This window comes from Salminus brasiliensis, chromosome 6 (assembly GCF_030463535.1).
Source record: "Salminus brasiliensis chromosome 6, fSalBra1.hap2, whole genome shotgun sequence".
Lineage (NCBI taxonomy): Eukaryota > Metazoa > Chordata > Actinopteri > Characiformes > Bryconidae > Salminus > Salminus brasiliensis.
Genome location: NC_132883.1, coordinates 34,041,444 through 34,057,268, shown reverse-complemented (window position 1 = coordinate 34,057,268; position 15,825 = coordinate 34,041,444). Strand labels below are relative to the sequence as shown.

The window sequence follows — 15,825 nt, the reverse complement described above, 5'->3', positions numbered from 1 at the left end:
TTTCCCCCCACCTGTATTCGGACAGGCCCTGCCCTCCTGCGCCAGGATTGGCTCGCGGTTGTCGCCTCCGGCGCTGGGATTGGCTACAAGTTCATTCTCACAAGCTGCCAGCCTTCTACAACGGCTGGCCAAAGCGTTCAAGAACGGCGGACTTCTTGTAAGTGGGACCTTTTCGCCAATCCTAGCCCAGGCGGCGAGTTCCAAGTAGCCAATCGCAGCGCAGGAGAGGCGGGCCGTAGACCTGTAGTCTATATGAGCCACCCCGCTGAAATGAGGTGTGGAAAGCCTGCTCAGCTTTGTCACCTGCTCTCGCGCCTTTGCTCGTCGTCGTCGTAGCCTCGTGGAGCTCGCCACTGATGCACGTGGGGGCAAACAAACACATACGACTCGCGCCCGACGCGTGCGCACAGTGCGCCCGCCCGTCCGACGGCGCGAGCCGCACAACTGGCGAACGAGAGCGAAAGAGTAGAGTAGCGCGCGAGCAGCGTAGAGCCCCGCCCACCAGCTGCGAATTTAATTAGGCTGCCGGTAAAGAGGAAGATGGCAGGCTGATGTAGGCTTATGTACAAAAAAAGAGTGTAAATTAAGAATGGTTGTCCTAAACATAAAGGAGTAAAACGGTAATAATAATAATAATAATAATCTATAAACATAATTAATAGAGCAATTACATGCATAAACATACAATAATAATTCACAATTCAAAATAAACTAGAACATATTACATACAGTTTATACAAATACCAATACAAACCACCCTAAATAAAACAAGCAGGTAAGCAGTCTGTGGATGTACAGCAGAACTTCTGTCATTCATAGTTGATTTGTTTTGGCCTTAAACGTTGGGAGCTACTGTTGAGCTACTCAGATATGATCTCAGAAAATAAAACACGCCGGCGCCAAAAACAACACAACAGCTCGTGATAAAGAGCAGGAAAGCACACCGTAAAGAGATTTCAGTGCTGGAAGCTGATAGGTTTAGGTGCAAGCAGTGAGCGGATCAGAGCTCCACATTAGAACTGAGCTCTGCTGTAAAACTGGGCGGAAAGGGCTGAACAAAGCTCCTCTCTCTCTTCCCCAAAATAAACCCATAAAGGACCTGGGGCTACTGCAGCAGTCCGGCCAGCACGAGAGGCCGGAGTGTGCTGGGGTAGACCTTTAACCTGTGTGTGTGTGCACGTGTAAGCTGTAGCTACTGCTCATTCGTCCTGGTGGGACTGTATAGATCAGGAGAAACTTCTTGGAGAACTAAAATGAAATTACATTCGTCTCTATCAGGAGGAAAAAGTTTCTGATTCTGTGAATCTTTAGCTCGTAGTGTCACTTCATGTGTTTTCATGTGTTTTCCTGAGATGGAGTGATGCAGGATAACAGCACAGTGAGCTGAGAGGCTGAATTTTTTCCAAATCTAAGATCAAAACAAAGTCATTTTGGAGGTTTTGAACAGTTAATAAAATGGCTAAATTTCTTCTAGACATTATAACCTCTAGGTCCTGTCACTACCTCTATATCTTCTATACAATGAACCATTTCATGCCAATCCACTCTGAATTTCTTTCTATATACATCAACTATTGAAAATGCAGAAATTGTAAAAACTCACTTAATTCCAATCCAAACTTCAGGTGTGTGTGTGTGTGTGTGTGTGTGTGTGTGACCTGTGATAGTATGCTGCGTTTTTATCACTGGCTATTCAGGTATGTCCGGAATTCCTCCATTCAGGACACAATGGGTCTTTGAGAAAGCACTGAATATCATACAGGAGCTCTGAATGTGCATATATTTACAGTGTGCAAGTATCCCACTGTACTTGGCTTTGGAAACAACCATCTCTGCGTGTAAGGCCTTGCTTGGTGTGCAAAGAAAGCAGGTAACTCGTCTTTCTGAATGAGTTCCATTGAGTAGCCAGGCCTTTTTATGGTGTGTGATATTGTTTAGATTGCTCCTGACCGCTTTGTGTTGTGTGTCTGCGTTTTGTGGGAATATGCCAAAGAGATAGGAGATGCCGAGGAGATTGTGACGAGCCTGTGAGGAGTGTTTGTCTCGAAGCACTGGGTCAAAACACTCCCTCTTATCATGTATTCATACAGCATGACAGTAGGGGAAAGAGAGCGCGCAAGCAAGCAGTAAAATGTGTGTTTGGGTGAGGGATCGAGGGAGAGTGGCTAAAAAATAAACAAGCTATATTCTGCCTCAGATGGAAGGCCACATGAACATGAAAGAGTAGTAGGCTTATATAATGCACTAGGGCTGCGATAATCAGTCAACAAAGTGTATTAGTTGCCATTAGTTGTGGTTCATCATGCACCTTATTCCTGTGCTCCATGACGCTTTGTAGTACGCATGGACAGAACGGCCAGGGAAGCATAAACAGACCTAAACGTAATGCAAACGGAGCTCTGCTAATCTCAGATAGCACCCATTATGAGATTTCTCACAAGATGTGTCTGGAACTGAGCTCTATTTACTTTCCCCTACATGTGAAAACATGTGTACATTACTTATTGCGGTGCATTTTGGGTGCACTGAACATTCTGCACTATGTTTTCGGACACCACTACAACTTGGTGAAACCCCCAAGTAGTGAACTATATAGTGAATAGGGTGCAGTATCAGACATAGCTTTGTGTCCAGATTTGTGCCACATTAACCTATGGTGTACTTTCAGCTTCACTTCCAAGTTGTCCCAGAAGTAATCAAAGTCATCACATTTTAAAAAATAGCATTCTTGTGAAAATGGTGGATACTATACCTCTTAAAGTGGACTGTCTGAGCGCTGGCCATTGGGAGATGGCCGATTTGATCTCCAGTGATGTCCAAGCCATCTGTGGCTGGAAGTCCCAGAGTGCATAACTGGCCTAGCTCTCTGGGTAGGTAGGATGGCCTTCCCTTTCCCTCAGTCACTGAGCATGATGCTAGCCAGAATGTGCATAGTGCTGACATAGCAAATGACAGTTAGTATTCTCTTCCAAGTCATTTTACAAATACATTTAGCATGCATAGACAAATTACAAGGGTGACTCTAGACCCTGGAGAATGAATCAGATATGGAATTCATCCTCAGCCGCAGCTGTATGTTGCAGATATAGAGATGTTAGATGATCGGTCAATTGTTGTCTCCTGCCATGAAAGAGGAAACAGTTATTGAGCCCCTACAGCCAACCACAAACTCCACACTACATCCTTCTTCCATCTCCACCTCAATTCCCAAGCCCCCCTCTCGGCTGTGGGACATCCAGTAAGCTAGCATGTCCCTCCATTTATAGCATCTCCAACCCCCTTCACTCATCTTCAGCAATGCCATACAAATCCCCTGGCCTTCCACGGCACACCACAGAGGCTCAGGAAAACGAGCAACAAGCTCCGACCGCCAGCCCAAATACACCCTCTGCCCTACTTCCTTACCCCCTAGAGCCACGCGCACAAACACACACACACTCGTAACCTCCTCCCACTAATCAAAATGCCCTCCAACCACCTCCAAACCATACCTACCTCCTTCTGGCCACCACCACACACCAACCCACAGCCCAATGCACCCCCACCCGCTGCTATCCTGCTGAATACTACCCCCATCCTGTGGGTGCAAAGTTGGGCAACATCTGGATGAGTTTATGAGAGAGAGAGAGAGAGAGAGAGAGAGAGAAGGGAAAGAAGGGAAGGAGGGGAGGGGGGTTTCAAAGAGTTCTTACACTGTCAGCCAGTGAAAGATATACAGACTGTGTGATGCATGCAATGTATGACACTTAATGTATAAAACTATCCAAAATGTCTAAGGCCACCTAAGAAATGCTGTTTGAGGCACTTTATCCGAGATGTAAAGGTTTATTTTCTTAAAAAAAACAAAAATAAACATCTACAATATGATGTACAAATTGTATAAATGCACATTAAAGCTGCACTGCATAAGAATACTGTGACAGTAGAGAATACATATATGCAAATATAATGTGATACAACCCATAAAAAACACATTAGAAGTTAGAACTATCAACTTGGATTTGAGAAGTTTTCCAGACGTCAATCATTGATTAAAAGAAGGTCTGTCTGGATACCCAACCAGTGGGAGGACAGGGTGGGGGTGCGTAGCTCACAGAACGGCTATGAATGAAGCGTAGAAGACGAGTTTCTTGGGACTCCAAACCCTACAATGATCAACCACTTCTGCATATCTGTGAAAGTGTGTGTGCTTCATGCACACATGTTCGCATAGGTGCCTGCAAGCACACTTGAGTGTAACATGAGTGTAAGTCCTGTGTTTTTCTTTCTTAAGGAATACTTACCTGTTCTTGTAACATAGATAAGATATAACAGTGATAACACAGTGTTTATAATGTCGAACATCTACTGCAGAAAAGCTCAAATTAAAGATCTCTGTAATCCAGTTTTCCCTAGTAGATTTTATTTCAATTTATCAACCATGGACTGTTACTAGTAATAATATCAGATCTACATTTCTTCCTATGAATCCAGTTTGAGTAGTCATATTGCCAGTACAATATATCCTTAATGTCATTTTGACTAGTCGTATGTTACTATTAAGAACTGTATTTAGCTTGACATAGCTGATCTTGTAGGTTGTTGCGCAGGTTGTTATGCTGACAGATGTCCTGTGTAACAACAAAGGAGAACTAAGAATGGGTAAGAGACAGAGGAAAAAGTCACAGCTTCACTCCTTTCCACATTCTCTGAGAACATTATTGCAGCAATGTCATTTTTGCTTGAAGCTTGATACCTCAGCATCAAATCCATGCAAGCTCTTTAGTACCTTCTTTTCACTCCTCCTCCTGCCTTTTTTAATGCAGAGGATTTGTTCCCTTCTTTAAACAAAAGGTCAACAAGATCTGCCACTCCTTTTCTTTTGCCTCTGTTAGCAACACTTCTACTATCAGCATTTAAGATTGCTAAAGTGGTGCCCATCCTAAAAAGCCCAATCTTGACAACATCAACATGAAGAACTACAGACTGGTATCGCTCTTTTGTGCAGTCTATAACCCACTGTCATTCTATTTTCCCCCAGAAGCAGCACTAACCAGTCTGGCTTCAAACTGGCATACTCCACAAAAGCTAAATCTTCTTAACCTGATTCTTTGACACAGTCAATCACAAGATCATTCTGACCATCCTTTCTGACTTTGGCATCATTAACTGAGTGGAATAAAAGAAAGCCTTCCTGTCAGGTATCATGGAGGAGTTCTATATTTGCTCCATGCAAACCTTTCACTGATATCCCACAAGGCTCAGTGCTGGGTCCTCTTCTGTTCTCACGTTACACCCGCTCACATCTCCTCACATGGCTTTTCCTAGTAACGCTGATGACACTCAAGTCATTCTTTCTTTTCCTCCTTCTGACACAGGTCTCGGCTTAGATCTCAGAATGTCTAACCAACATCTCATTGTGGATGTCCCATCACCTAAAACTCAAGAGAAACAGGTCTTTATAGTGATCTCTTCGTTCCTTTGAGAACTCCTTTATTACTCTACTGAATCTACTTACACACATAGCCTTACGTAGTTGGCGATATCTAGTCATCGTTCTCGGCTCATTTCGCAAACCTGACATGGTCATGCAGATTTCTCCTCTACAATATTCAGAGAATTAGACCATTTTACTCTAGGGAGGCCAACCACATGCTTGTTCAGTCTTTTGTTGTCTCAGGTCTTGACTACTGCAACTCACTCCTGGCTGGCAGGGCATAAGAAAAGATTTTAAGGATGATTCTAAGGGCCTGAAACTGACAAGGACATTAAAAATGTATTAATTGATTTTGGCAGAACTGTTGTGGGGCCCAGTTTAATATCTTTTCATAGGGCCTACAATCCCTGGAAGCACCCCTACAGGCTGGTTTTCTTATGTGTGCCATCAGGCCCCTGCAACTGATCCAGAACGTAGCAGCTCAAACACGTCTTGCTGCGTATGCTTCACTGGCTTCCAGTAGCAGCCTGCATCATATATAAAACCCTGATGCTAGGCTACAAAGTCAAAATGCTCCAGCTCCTTCTTACCTGATGGCAGTGTTCAAACCATACCATTCATACCATGAATCAGGTACCCTTTGTGCTTCACAGGATGCATGAAAGAAAAGCTTCCAGATTTTTCTGTCCTGGGAGAGAAGTGCAAACACTTATTAGTCACTTGACAGAGCACTAACATCTAGTAAAGCTTTTTTGACACTTAATATGTCTTGTCCTTCTCCACATGTTATGCTTTACATGCAGGTTCTGGGAATTGTGTATTGCTTGCAAGCAAGTATCTTGAATTTGGAGTCTACCAATGCTAGCTTTGGATATTCACAGGGAATGAGCATGTAATCATATAAGTTGCTCTGGGTAAGAGAGTGTGCTAAATGCAATAAATGTAAATGTAAATGAATAATGAGAATTCAGTATGTTCGGGACAAGTGTCAAATTGTCGTCTCTTAATTAAAAAGACAATCTGGCTGTACAACAGGCAATATTAAACCCCAAACTTTTACATAACAACCTTTATATGTGCCCTCAAAATGCACATGCCCCCAGTCCACTAGCAGACGTTTTTCTTATGTATTTGAAAAAGATGGGTCTTCCTTCAGTATTTGAAGGCGGCAAGCAACTCTACTGTTCAGACACAAAGGGGAAGTTCATTCCCCTACTTTTGTGCCAGAGCAGAAAAAAAACTTTAGATGCTTTTCTTCCACACATTTTGAGGGGTGGTCAGGGTATTGAAACTAATACAGGCAGCTACAGTAAGCCAGTGTAGAGAAGACCAGCCAAGAGGGAGTTGCAGTAGTCAGGTTTGAAATGACAAGGAACTAAACAAGCATCTGGGTGGCCTCTCTAGAGATTATGGGTTGAATTCTTAGGATGCTGTAGAGAAATCTGCACGACTAAGTCAAATTTGCAACACAAGAATGATACTTTGTCACCCTTCTACACCAAGGCTTTGTGCTTCTGCAGATGGAATGACCAAGGAGTTCTCAAAACAGATGGCAAGATCTCTGAGGACCTGAAGTTCCACGGGTGCAGCAACTCTTGCCAGGGTTGTTTCAGGTGATAGTCTGCCAACCATGACAAAATGTCAGTGAGACATGCCAAGGCCAGACTCTACTAGTTATCAGAATATGTGCTGCTATGCAAACAAACCTTCACGACTATGGCTTTTCCTGTTCCCGTCCGCAGAAAAAGACCTCAAGAGTGCTGTGCAATGAAGCAAAAGCTAGGGAAGTAAGCAGGTATCCATGTTAGCCTAAAAGTGAGTGGGTTTTATCATCTTTTCTATCCCTAGAACAACCACTGCCTTGAAAACAAACTGGATTGCCTCAGGGTAGAGCTACACACACAATAGAAGGCCTCAAACTGTTGACTGTTGAATCCGGCATGACTAAAACAGCTGTACAACAGGCCAAAATCAAACCCCAGAACTGTTACATAGCAGCCTTTATTTTGCCCCAAAATTCCCATGCACCGAGCCCTCTAGCAAGAGGAAAAGCATTATTTTTGACTAGTAGACTCAAGAGTGAGCAGGTACTAGGCTAAAGCCAACCTGGCTACAGTCTCCCGGCTAACCTCGCAGAGTCTAGTTTTAGATATAAATAGCATTACTCTTACTAGTAAAAACCTAATTTAAAAATTCTGAAACTGTATTTCAGAGATCTGAATGCATATTACCCAGACTGAATTCATAAATCTTGAATTAGATATCTTGAATTGAAATAATCAATGGTAACATATGACTAGACAATATCACTTTAAGCTTATGGCATCTTGGCAAAATGACGAGTCAGAAGATCACTAGAACATTACTAGAACAGATTTCATAGCTGGTAGCTGAAAAAAATCCATTAATTCTGAATTTGAGTTTTTGGCATTGAAAACAGAGTTATAAATAAACAGAAATATGGTAAAAAATATGGTTGGCATAACTGGTGGCAATTTTGGGGGGGGGGCATATTTAAGATTTGTAAGAGTGCATATCATAGCCTCTGTGAGCTGCTCTTACCAAAGGCACACAGCGTCAGTGCTGTTACATGCATCTTCGCGTCTTCACTGAAGTGACCTGTTGAGCAGTTTCAAACAGAAAACTCAGGAACTTGCAGTACAACTGATGCTACAAACAAGTTCTTTTGCATTTATTTATATTTCTCCAAATTCCCAAATCTCTCTTATCTCGCTTTAATATAAATCAATTGTGGTTTGATGTGTTGTTTAGCTCAAGCATTACTAAAGCTCTCCTCTATTATATACTGTTCCCACTTACACTTCACCTAATTTTCAATAGGATTAATAATACACTTTATTAGACTACATGTAGAATAAATGTCCCTTAACCTATAACCCTTAAATGTGTGTTCCTTTACTTACTTTATCTGTGTTTATTAGTATTTATCCTAATGCTTGCTAATGTTTAATAAGCATAAATACTGCCTATACAGATTTACAGTTTTAAACAATTTCCAACCCCAAAACAAAGATTTGCACAGTTCTGTATTAGACTGCACTAAAATGATCTTGACTTTCAGAAATGTTCACAGCTAGTGTCTGCAGCTGACATAGCTACAAAACACTCCAGTCCAGACAAGAGGAAAATACCTTTAATGCACAGAGACAATCTGGTCACTGCAAAACAGTCAGGAGTGCTCATTTGCCGTGCAGATTTGTGAGCATGTATACCTCACAAACTTGCAAACACACCACTGGCCACAATACATGTATAATCTATTCACATAACTAACACACACACACACACACACACACACACACACACAAACAGAGCTATTTAACATTAAACCTTGCTGTTGTAGCAACAACCTGGATGAAACCCTGCAGTCCAACATTGCTTTGTTTAACTAAAACATCTGATTGATTAAACAAACAAATAAACAAAGACAGACATATGACATGGTGGGCAGACAAATAGATAAAGATAAAATAGGTAAAATAACACTAATGTTAAACAAAAAGCTACAAGTAGTGCAATTAACAATTTGTACAAAACAATGGATATTACAAGACACCGAAAAAAAAAGAAGTGAAAAGATAAACAAATACAAAAGAAACTAATGAAAATAAACTAAATGAATGAATAGTGCATGAAGAACAGTGCAATACAATGTTTAACATCAATATCACCCCTCTTCAAACATGACAATGATACAGTAAGGTTCCCATTTCAGCAAAGAAAAATGTCAAAATGGGGGCAGAGCTAGTCCAGGCTCCTCTGACACGTGCGCAGCCAGCCAGCGCCTCTTTTTCAGAACTGCCGCAGATGCAGCTTTACCAGGAAACCAGCGCACTCTGAGGAAAGCGCTGTGAACCTGACTCGGATGCATCTGATGCACTGGAGTGACCGTTGGGAGAAAGTGTCATCTACCTTCCCTAGAGAGAAGGCCAATTGTGCTCTCTCGGGGCCCCGGCTGCCGATGGCTAGCAGCATGGCTGGGATTTGAACTAGTGATCCTCATAGTGGTCATAGTGACAGTGCCTCATTCCGCTGGACCACTCAGGGCTGTTGCAATGCTAAATTACCCTAAACCCTATTTTATCTTAAAACTAAATGAACTTGGAGCTGAACAGTAACTGTCATTTCTGTAACATCAGCTATGAGTCTAGCATTGGCGGGGGGACTTGTTCCCATGGACGTAGAAGGACTTCTTGGGTATACCTGTTTTTGGTAGCCATTTCTGAAGGAAGGATTGTCATTTTTTGCTGAAATGTAACAGGTGTGAAAAAACATGTAAATGTACACAATAACTACACGTTAATCATTTCCAGCAGAGATGTCCATACGATGCATTTCATTCACACATTTGAGAGCAGGCCAATCTGAATACTCGCTCTGCTCTTAAGACACGGAATCAAACTGACTGAACGACTGAATCAAAGGAGAAGCATTTTTGGCACACTGTGTGTAAAAACGAGATGACGTATTTCACGATTTCCTTCCTTTTTAGCTTGATCTTCAAGCTGGTCCTCAGAGCCAATTCTGGCTTCAAGTATAGACTGTTAGACACATTACATCCAAAGGTCGAAGTTCAAGGCTCTGGTCAGTGTTTTCGGAAGTCACTGCCCTCATTACAAAGCAGTTAAAGACCTGTTTCCTTCGAGGGGTCTCTGGAAAGCGTACAACACATCACTGTCAGAGGAAAACACAGAGGTGACCATTGATGCTTTAACAAAGAATAATACAATTGATGTGTGTAGTTGTTCTTGTTTATGGAATTCTAGTCCACATGTACATATGCACTATACACACACGCACACACACAAACACACACATACACACACATGAATTACTGATACAGGCAGCTTCTCTCATAGGCACTGAAGAAGAGTAGGAGTCTTTTATATCTGTTGAAGATGTTTTTTTTTTCTCCCCAAGCTTGAGCACATCTCCATGCTGACTTGGGTGAAGGCAGATGTTTCCACAAGTGGGAAGCAGTGAGGAGTCAGTTTTCTGTGTTGTTGCTTCTAAGACAGTCTTTTACCATGGAGGTATGGAGGAGACTACATAGAAAAGGCTGAGATGAATCCAGGAGTGGACTTTAAACTGCCTTAGACATTTTATGCTCAATAAATACTTAACGACTGTGTCCAAAACTGAACGCGTCTGTGTCGTAGAAGGCAACACTTAAACACTCAGATATGAAGGTACTTTAAGGTTCATATCACTAAGTACTTTAAGCAACTTTATGAGGAACACTATACTAATACTTAGTAGTCTCCCGTTGTCTCAAAACAGCCCCAGTTGTACATGGCATGGATTCCACAACATGGAAACATCCCTTTGATATTCTGATCTACTCTGGTGAACACTCCTTCTAAAGCATTCAGCTACTTTAACTAACTTGGGAAGCCCACTGAAGACCAATGAACGTTTTTGACTTGATCATGAAACTCTGAGGTTATCTTTAGCATGGGACATTATCATGCTGAAGTAACCATTAGAAAGTGGGTAAATAGTGGCCATCAAGGGATGTGCAGCTTCAGCAACAAACCTCAAATAGGCTATTGTATTTAACTAATGATTACTTGGTATTCACAGGTTCAAAGTGTGCTAAGAAAACAATCCCAATACCATTACACCACCTTCACCAGTGTGAACTGTTCAACCAGGCAGGTTGGGATGGATTAATTCATGCTGTTGGCACCAAATTATGACTCTACCCTCTGCCTACCTCAGTAGAAACCGATATTCGTAAGGCCAGTCTTTAACTATTGCGTTTTCTGTTGACCTTTCTCAACAACAGGGCATTTCAGTCTGCAGAATGGACGATGTGAATGTTTTTTTTTCGTTTTAGGCTATTCTGAGCAAACTCTAGACACTGTTGTGCTTAAAACACCAGGAGATCAATGGCTGCCGGTCTGTGTCTACATGATATTATGCACTGCACTTTCGCCACTGGATTGTTTAATTAAATATGTGCATGAATATGTTGATTTACATGTGCCTAATAAAGTCTTCAGTGAGTGTATGTTGCATTTAGGTATATTCAACTCATATCTCCAACATTACAACTTTACAGGAAATGTAACAGCAATTTCAATGCGTTACTGCCTATAAATAGTGCTTGAGCAGGCAGGACGCAGGCGTGTTAGGTTTCAGACACAGCCACCATCTTGTTTTACTTCTGTCAATTAAAAATCCTTTAAGGCAGAGCAAAGGACAAGCACAATATTTAAAATGACAGCAATACGCCATGGACATATCTATGGTATCACAAGTAAAGCTCTGGAGTAGTCATGAGTAACACTAATAAAAATGATGACGCTGAAGTATTATTCAGACAGTGGAAGTGCTGTAAAAGTGTTATCTACAAGGATAAGGTTTTAAGGTTGCTTTAGGCTTTATGGTGAAAGCTTAATACAATGGTAGTTCCAGTGAGGTCCATCTGTGGTGTAACTGAAGATGAGGAGCTTCAGAGAGAGGGAGCACTCTGCCATGCTGAGGAGCAGCTGTCAATCATAATGTTCTGCCCGCTGCTTTCTAGCCGGAGAGCTGGAGAGGGAGATAGAAAAAAAAGAAAAGAAAAAAATGAGTGTGTGTGACAGTCAATGACAGATGATGACTTACATACACTATAGCCACTTCACATGGTGTAACGGCTCTAGTGCCTGTGTTTAATATTGAAGAAATGCATTAAATGTTACTCCTATAAAAGTACTGCCTAAATTTTGAAGAACATCTGAACCCCACAGTGTTTCATCGGCCTTTGCTGTGCTGTTATTGTTAGATGCAGTGTGGTGCAGGAATTCAAATCTGTACTTCTAAAAGTTGGAAAGGAATGCAGAGTAATCAGTGTTTTAATCAACTATTCTCATGTGCAAACTGTTTAAAGACACAAGGCAGAGCAGACAGCGACCCGTCACCCACCAAACCCGCCATCGCTGTCACAGCAGTGATTTTTGGAATTTCTGGCTTTCCATTCAGGTTAGGTTTGTTTATATGCAAACCCTTAATTAACTGCTCATTTTAGATTATTGAGAATCATTTGTTCAGTTCAATATATCCTACTAAAGCATATCTCTATGCATTTTATCTATTTTGTTTTCTTAATTAAGATGACTCAAATGAAAGGTAGAATGAACCACTTGCTTTTCCTTTACACTAAGCTGAATATTCTTGAGAATCATTTGGATTTGAATTGAAATCACTCTCTTCACTGTTCGGTGTCAAAATGCACTCATTGCTCTATGCATGCATACACTCAGAAAACCCCTAACAATGGGGAATATTAGTCACAACTGCCTCTTACCATATTTTGTCACCATTTCAATATGTTTTCACTTCCAATATTTCACCTACATCCACACCCGCTCACTCAACTCTTGACTTACAATGCTCATAACACCCATGACAGCCCTTGCCCCCCCTTGGTCCTTTCTTCATAACTCCCCCAGGCTGCTCTCTCATTACTGGGGGGGGGGGGTGATTTGGGCTACAACAAGGAAAGGCCAGGGTGGCTGCATGTCTGCTCAGTTGCAGCCGTAAAAGCCTCATTGCTGGGTGACATGTTGGGGCAGGAGGGTAGATGGAGACCCATGTGCTGCCCAAATGTTCCCTTGTAAGAAATGTCCCCTGAAACTCTTGCTGTGTCTCAAATTGAGTCCCCCATAGTGTACAATCCACTTTTAGTGACGGCTGTGTGTTCACACGGGGAAATACAGTGAACAGGGATGTAATGTTCTGTTAAAACCTGGATGTATAAGTTGCAGAGCGGCTTCTGTTGTTGCCTGACTATGAGGCGATACGAACAGAATATCGATATGCAGACCGATCAAAGTACGATACACAGTAAGAATATAGTCCACAAAGACCTAATTGAGACATGGCATCTCTTTTTGAAAGCAAGGAACGGCCCCACTGGCCCCTGATGTCGGGTCGTTGGCCTCCGTTGACCCCGTGGCACTGCAGCACCTGTGCCAGCATTAAGCTAATTAGACAGATCCGGAAAGAGGTGAGTGTATGTGTATGTGCATGCGTGTGTGTGTGTTGTACCTCCAGCTGTGATGCGGAATTAAGTTCAGAAGGTCTCAGCAGGAAGCAACATTCCGACAAGCACACTCCACTACACTTATTATCTCTCACTCGCTCACACTCCCTCTCTTTCTCTCAGGCTCTGCCTATATCGTTAATGTGCCTTCCTTCATGTCTTTTCTCATTCCCGCCATCTCGCTTTCCCCCCCCCTCTTCCTACACTGCCTCTTTTGAAGCCCATTTTATTGTCACTGACATCAAAGTCGTCGCTCTAGAAGTCTTTAAATTATTCCACTTCAACAATAGGGTCAGGTTTCCGCTCACAGCCAAAACGCCTCTCAAATCGTTAGTGAGATATATTAGGCATTTCCTCGTCGACTCAAAGCTGTCCCATTGCCTGTTACAGGACACCCTGACTCCTTATGATCTGAGATGATGAGCTAAGATCAGTTACTGCGAGCTGCGTTCATCTGCAAGACTAATGTGCAATCGTTTAGTGTATCTGTGGTTTTAGATTCTAAAGATCTCAGGCCAGCTGAAAGAAACAGGCACAAGGATGTTTTGGTGTGCATTGAAAGTGCATCCTTTGATGATTAGCCACTGATGATTAAAAGTCCCAGAGAACACAGTGTACAGTATAATACTATAATCATGCTATATTAAATATCCAGCAAAATTTGGATGAAAAAGCAGGATAGAAATATCCTTAAAAACCCACAACTAATCAGACCAGGGAGTGAAGTAAGGAGAGATGAGTGAATCTTTAGAAACAGGTAGATGTACTTTAATGCTGGATGTGCAGACAGGTAACACACCCACCGAATACTAACATGGCTGGTTGGATGAATGGACATAGGTGTAAACAGACAGGTAAAGTGACGGAAGGGATGAACAGGCAAACACATGTACAAATACAGGTTTTCTAAACTGATATATCGATGACAGAAAGGAAGAGAGGTGGGTTAGCTAGCCAACTAATGTTCAGTTAGGCTGATTGGGTAGTTTTGTTATAGCTGTGTGGGCGGAACAAAACACAGAAGTCCTGTGCAACCACTGACATAAGCAGTACCCAAGATGAGCTCCTCCCAGTTGGCAATTGATATGGATAATTCATTGGTTAATACAACATTGTTGATGCAGCATAATTTGCTCATGTATACTGAGTGAGAGCAAGATTAACCTCATTAGAAAACAAAAGTGGATTTGAATTCCCTAGGGCTTTAACTGAAAAATGGAAAACTATACTCTATTAGGACATTTTTAAATCCATCAAAAATGCATCTCATGCCATTGATTAAAATGTTCTGATGGGTAGCAGACAGCGCATGACACTGTGTATGAGAATAATGCTTTGTTGCATTGTATAAAGTCCTTCAAAGTTGAATTTCAGTAACTCAAATCTAAACAAAATGAAGTAGAATTGAAACACTACTGTCGACTCATGCGTCACTTGCTTAGTTTGAGGGAACAGATCAGAAACTGCTAGCTGCTAGAAACTGCTAGTTTCCCGCTCTGGTCAATCTCTGCCCACAAACATGGCCTGAACAAACCTTCAATGCATAATGCATATCAAAAAGTATTGGGATCACAGCCTTATTCTCACACACTCTAATACAAGCATCTTGGCACGGCCAACATTGTCCACAATGAACAAAAATGGTGGAGAAAATAGTATGTCAGGGTTTGGCTTAGCTAAAACTAATATGCTTATTGATATTATAAAGAATAACTACTAACAGGTTTTGCATCCAAGATGTCATGTTTGAAATAATGTCCCACTCAAGTCAATCTCTGTGCAGAAACACATCCATAAAAAGCATGTATCAATGAGTGTCCTTGAAGAATGTCTTAAACATTTTGCATTAATAGTTGATCTGTTGAAAGTACTGAGAGCTCACACTTTTGAAAAATATGCTGAAATATCTGTGGCCATGGCTGCTAAACCATTACCATTCATGAGTTTGGTTAAGTGAATATCCATGAGTTTGCATTGGACAGTTTAATAGTTTTGCCCTGCTGTCTCGATTTCTCCATTTCTGATTTCTTGCTGTGTTTCCATACTATTTACATGTTTTGTGATGCGTAACAATGGAATTACATGACCTCAATTATACATTAGTGTTACATGGCATGCAAAAAAAGCTACACTTATTTATTAGTTACATGTAATTGGGCTGAGGCCAAATCTATGGATTCTTGAGTGTTGAATAATGGCTGATTATTTATTAGTCTTCAGAAACACTGCAACAGAACACCACTGACTGTAGGAATGGGAGACCTACCCAGAAAAGGAGGGTAAAAAGTAACTAGGCAAGCTTGTTTTAGTTTTTCGTTTTATGGCACGGCTGCTATGTCCCTGTGGCAGCATGGGC

The 15,825-nt window shown here is 41.7% G+C and overlaps 1 protein-coding gene across 12 annotated transcripts in view; it reads right to left on the bottom strand.

Moving 5' to 3' along the window:
- Nucleotides 1–8,574: 8,574 nt before the first annotated feature.
- The window catches only part of LOC140557578 (ERC protein 2), a 247,306-nt gene continuing 240,055 nt past the window's right edge, over nucleotides 8,575–15,825 (bottom strand). For all 12 annotated transcript variants that reach the window (XM_072682120.1, XM_072682123.1, XM_072682127.1 and 9 more), the window contains one exon: nucleotides 8,575–11,974. The gene's annotated coding sequence lies outside the window, so the exon portion shown is untranslated. The remainder of the gene's footprint in view (nucleotides 11,975–15,825) is intronic.